Source organism: Poeciliopsis prolifica, unplaced genomic scaffold (genome assembly GCF_027474105.1).
Source record: "Poeciliopsis prolifica strain line A6 unplaced genomic scaffold, Auburn_PproV2 SCAFFOLD157, whole genome shotgun sequence".
Taxonomy (NCBI): domain Eukaryota; kingdom Metazoa; phylum Chordata; class Actinopteri; order Cyprinodontiformes; family Poeciliidae; genus Poeciliopsis; species Poeciliopsis prolifica.
The window spans coordinates 417,345-422,500 of NW_026562532.1; positions in this window are offsets into that span (position 1 = coordinate 417,345).

Here is a 5,156-nt window from a genome sequence, read left to right on the forward strand (position 1 = left end):
GTTGCAACTCATCTTTAAAATGTTACTGAATGATTTCAAACTTCAGGAAGAGGAACCAGATCAGATCAGAGGTAACAGAAAAGTTCTGCAGAGTCTGATGGTATTGTGATATTTGGCCCATGTGCTGCTGCTGCTGCCAGCTGCTTTTCTCACTTTTATATTTCTGGGTCTAAAGGGAAAAACTGCCAAAACCTCAGTGATTGTAGTTAATGGGTCTGTAGAGCATTTCACATAAATCTTTAACATCAACACAAAAGAAGAACTTCATGGCATCACAGTCGCACCGTTTTCTTAACAGATTATATCCACAGAATCCACACAGTTCATTTCTGTTACATCAACACAGCTGATCTGTTCTGTTCTGTTAAAGGAACCGACTGCATTTAATAGCATAAAGAATAAACCACTAACCTTTGACAATGATCTCTACTTGTTTCTTCACCAGGACGTTTCCATTGCTGCTGTAGACTCTGCAGGTGTAGGTGCTGCTGTCTCCATCTGTTGGTATTTCAAAGTGAGGCTGAGCTCTCCAGTCTGCAGCAGGTCCTCATTCACACTTGTTCTGGCTCTGTAGAACCGATCCTGTTCTTCTGGCTGATCAGAGCCGTCTTTAAACAGATGCACCTTCCTGTATCTGTCCATCCGCTCCACTGTAGCGTCTCTAGGTAGGCGCACTATGGTTTTGCAGGGTAGTAGAGCAGTTTCCACCCCTGAATCTGCCTCCACCAGGCGAACTGAAGAACATAAGCAAATGTGACGTACAAGTCAAGTCTATTTGTTCTGCAATTTCAGAACATTACATTTAGTCAAATACCATCATCAAAACCATCAATAAACATCAAGTATGATGCTCAATCTTCCAGTTGTTATGAAACAAAAGTAGCTAAACAGGGTGGGTTTTTAGCCCTGACTTAAAGGATCAGTATTTCAGCTGTTTTGCAGTTTCCTGGAAGTTTGTTCCAGCTTTGTGCTGCATAGAAGCTGAATGTTGCTTTTTCATGTTTGGATGCAGAACAGACCAGAACCAGAGGACCTGAGTCCATCACTATTACAGGTTTCTGGCCTGATTGCTGGTTTTTAGTTGTTTTTAGTTGCACTAACTGAAGCTGTGCATTTACTCTATATGGTTCCTCTCTAGGTCCAAAGATAATAAATTCAGTTTGGTTTCTGTTCAGCTGGAGAAAGTTGTGGCACATCCACACATCTATTTGTTCAGGGATTGGATGGAGAGCAGCTGCGGCTCCAATGTCAGACAGACAGAAGGTTTGGTTGGGGACAAGCTAGCAGCCAGCAGGGGCGCTGTGAGTATAAAACGAGGCTCCTTCTCCTGCCTCTTCCCTCTGACATGGTGACACTTCAGATGAGTTTTGTTTGTTTGGTCAACAATATTTTATTATCTATTTTATTTAACCAGGTGAACCTGCTGAGATCTAGATCTCATTTTCTAGAGGAACCTGAGCAGAAATCTGCAACTCACAGCAACCTGGAGACAAAAGTCAAACTAATTCATACATTTGTACTAATTCATACATTTGCACTAATTAATACATTTGCACTAATTCAACATTTGCACTAATTAAAACAAATACTAACCCATTTAAAAGACTACAAGTCCCATCAGGTCCTTGTTGTCTGGCTGAATATCATCTGGACTGAGTTCATCCAACCTCTGGAAGGAAATCATGGAAACTTTCTCTGATTAGTTGAGATGTGAAGATTGAATCCTCTGACATTTAAAGCTGCTGGTTTCAACGTTTTGGTGACAGCAGATCAACAATAACATGAAACCAAATCCTGACAGAGGAGAGACTGAAGGAAGAAACCCACAGAAACAGACGGACGGATCTCCTGTCATCTAAAGTCCAACAGTCTGACAGAACCAGGTTCTGGTTCCTCCTGACGACCCAGAGACTGATCTCTACCAGAACCAGAACCAGAGTCAGAACCAGAGCCAGAACCAGAGTCAGAACCAGGTTCTGGTTCCTCCTGACGCCCCAGAGACTCTGATCTCTACCAGAACCAGAACCAGAGTCAGAACCAGAACCAGAACCAGAGTCAGAACCAGGTTCTGGTTCCTCCTGACGCCCCAGAGACTCTGATCTCTACCAGAACCAGAACCAGAGTCAGAACCAGAACCAGAACCAGAGTCAGAACCAGGTTCTGGTTCCTCCTGACGACCCAGAGACTCTGATCTCTACCAGAACCAGAGTCAGAACCAGAACCAGAACCAGAGTCAGAACCAGGTTCTGGTTCCTCCTGACGCCCAGAGACTCTGATCTCTACCAGAACCAGAACGATAAAAACAAAGAAACTGTTTTGACAGGAGACGCTCTGACATAAACTGTCTTTGAGCTTCATTTTGATCTGTGGAATATTTTCACACAATGTTCTTTATGCTAAAAGGATCAGCAAAGGTCGGCCATGTTTGCTGCTTCATAGTCATTTGATTGGATCATTTTTTATTTCTGCTTTAGCTGCTCAGCCCTCAAAACACAATCAGCTCATCAGATTTTATGGACACATTTAGTAAGAGAGTTTTTCTACCAATTGTCTAGAAATGTATTTATATCTACAGGTTTCAGCATATAGAAGATAACTTCTTCTTTCTGAATGCCAAACCTCTGGTACAGATTAAATCACCATCTCTTGTTTATGCTGAAAAAATAAAATGTAGAATTTAAAACCAAACATTTCTGGTGTTTTATGTTCTACTGAGTTTCTTCAACCTTAAAATCCTTTAAGTCGTTATTTGATGACAATTGGTGTTGAATAAATAAATTGAATTTAATTAAACAGATCACGTTTTACAGTAGTATTTTGATTTTTAAAAAGTTTCTACTGAATTTGTTTCATAATTGGAATAAAAATATAAGAAACAAGATTAATATTCCAGGACTTCTTGATAATCCAGAAAGATATTCTCCTTTCTCAGGACTCAAATCTCTGAGTGACCAGAACAAGTCAAAGAGGAAAACTGTCACACTTGACCCACATGCAGAAACACAAAGAGGAGATGGAAAATAAATCAGCTAAATAAAGTTTATTTTTTCTAACATAAATATTTGGTGTAATGTGTCTTGGAGCCTCTGGATAAAGATCGTCTTTGTGCTCAAAGGAGGGAAGAGGAGATGGAAGTGGAATGTAGAACTGAAACAAACTAATTCAGGAACGAGTTTACTGGACGAGGTGAGAGGCATCTGCCGGAGGAAACTGAGGTTTGGGTGCTGGAGCCTGTGAAGCTCACAGGAGGAGAGTCCGGTCCGGGGTTCGATGGCTGTAGGATTCGATGGCTGGAGGATTCGATGGCTGGAGGGTTCGATGGCTGGAGGGTTCGATGGCTGGAGGGTTCGATGGCTGGAGGGTTCTCTGCGATCACAGGTGGGAGAATAGTCGGAGGGCAGGCAGGTAGTCAGACGACCGGTCAGGTGAGGAGCTGTTCTCTGCCAGCTGCAGGTGGTTTTCCATCTTCAGCAGAGGTTCTTGGGTTCGGATCAGAATGCAGGTTACACAAGGGTTGCTTCTCCAAGGCACCACGAGAGGAATACCTGAATAAAGATAGATTCAGGTCACTGGGAATACAGATGTAAACACACTGGAGAACCGGCTGCACGCTTCTCTTATGCTGGCGATGATGATGATGCCATTATGGACCCTCCAACAGAACTCAACCTCATGGCTCCTCCTGGTGGAAAAGGTTGGACCTCGTTGAACCTGGTGGAATACAGGTGGACTAGTTATACAGGTAGAATATTAACAACATTTTACCAGAGCGCACTAGTCCCACAAGTGGACTGATGGGACTAGTGCGCTCTGATCAGGGTTCTGGTTCCAGGAATGTTGTTTTGACAACATTGCATTGCATCACATTATCAAGACGCATTAAAACAAACCTTTATCTTGGCTTTTTTCTATTCTTCCTCTTTCTATTTTCTATTCCTGAAGGATAAGTCCTTTTTCTGAGACATTGTGTTGCTAATTTAACTTCTGACTAGAGCTTTGGACCTTTGGATGCACATTGCACAGCAGCTCGTTACTGCGAAGCGTGCGGTACCTAATGCGGCCACAAGGGGACGCAAGAGCCTTTTTTTTCTTTTTATCAATAAAATAATTTCTACATACATTATCAAATATAAATTATTGTAAAAACAAATCCATAATGAAATGGTGTGTTTTTGATATTAAAATGACAAAAATTACTCCTAAATAAAGCATTTATCTGATCCGCAATTTTTAAAACAAAATAGAGAAATATTCTGTTACTGTTACTGACGATGTGACTCAGTTTAATTCATCAAGCTGAAACAAACAAAAAAGTGTTTGTGCCCCAGGCCACACGCCATGGGGAGCGTATCCACTGGAATGGAGAGGATGTATCTTAATAGTGGTGGAGAGATTGGAGCATAGAAAAACTTTGGCAATCTTGTAACCTGAGTAGCTTAACCTGGGGGAAATAATAAGAGGAGGCAGTCGACCGGTTCTGTTGGGTTTTTTCCTGTGAATAAGAAGAACGTTTTAGGTTTGAGTGCGACTCCGTTCACAGCCAACATGAACATTCATGTCTGACCCTGGGGCAAACTTAACTATCAACTTGACTGCAGATGTTTTTGTTTGAGCTTGAAAAATTAAACTGAGTTTTATGAGAGTGTGAAAGAGGAACAGAACATTTCTCTATTTCACAAAAATAGAGGATCTGATAAATGTCTTATTGATTGATGCAGCAGCAACATGCTGGATTTTACATTGACTTCTGTAATTCTTTCTGTTCACTTTGTTTTTCATTCAGTTTAATTTTATCTTGTTAAATATTCTCCTTAATTGGCTACAGCATTCTTTTGTTTTCATTATTATTAAAATTTTATGTGTTTATTTCTATTTTTGTATCAGTTAAATTTTACATGACTAATTGAAGATTTTTCATTTTTATTTCAGTCTTTTTTGTTTCACTGCATGAAGTTTTTTGCATTAATAATCCATCAGCTCTTATTCTCCCTTATTTGGATGATTTCTGCAATAGTTTGCTACAAATGTTCTTGCAGTGAAAAATGAAGATCCATCTGAAAATAAGATCAAGTCCTCAAAGGGTTACAGCTGTTTGTGTTGTCTCCTAAGTAATCATACAGTTGACAAATGCTTTAAGTTTAAAGATAAGCCACATC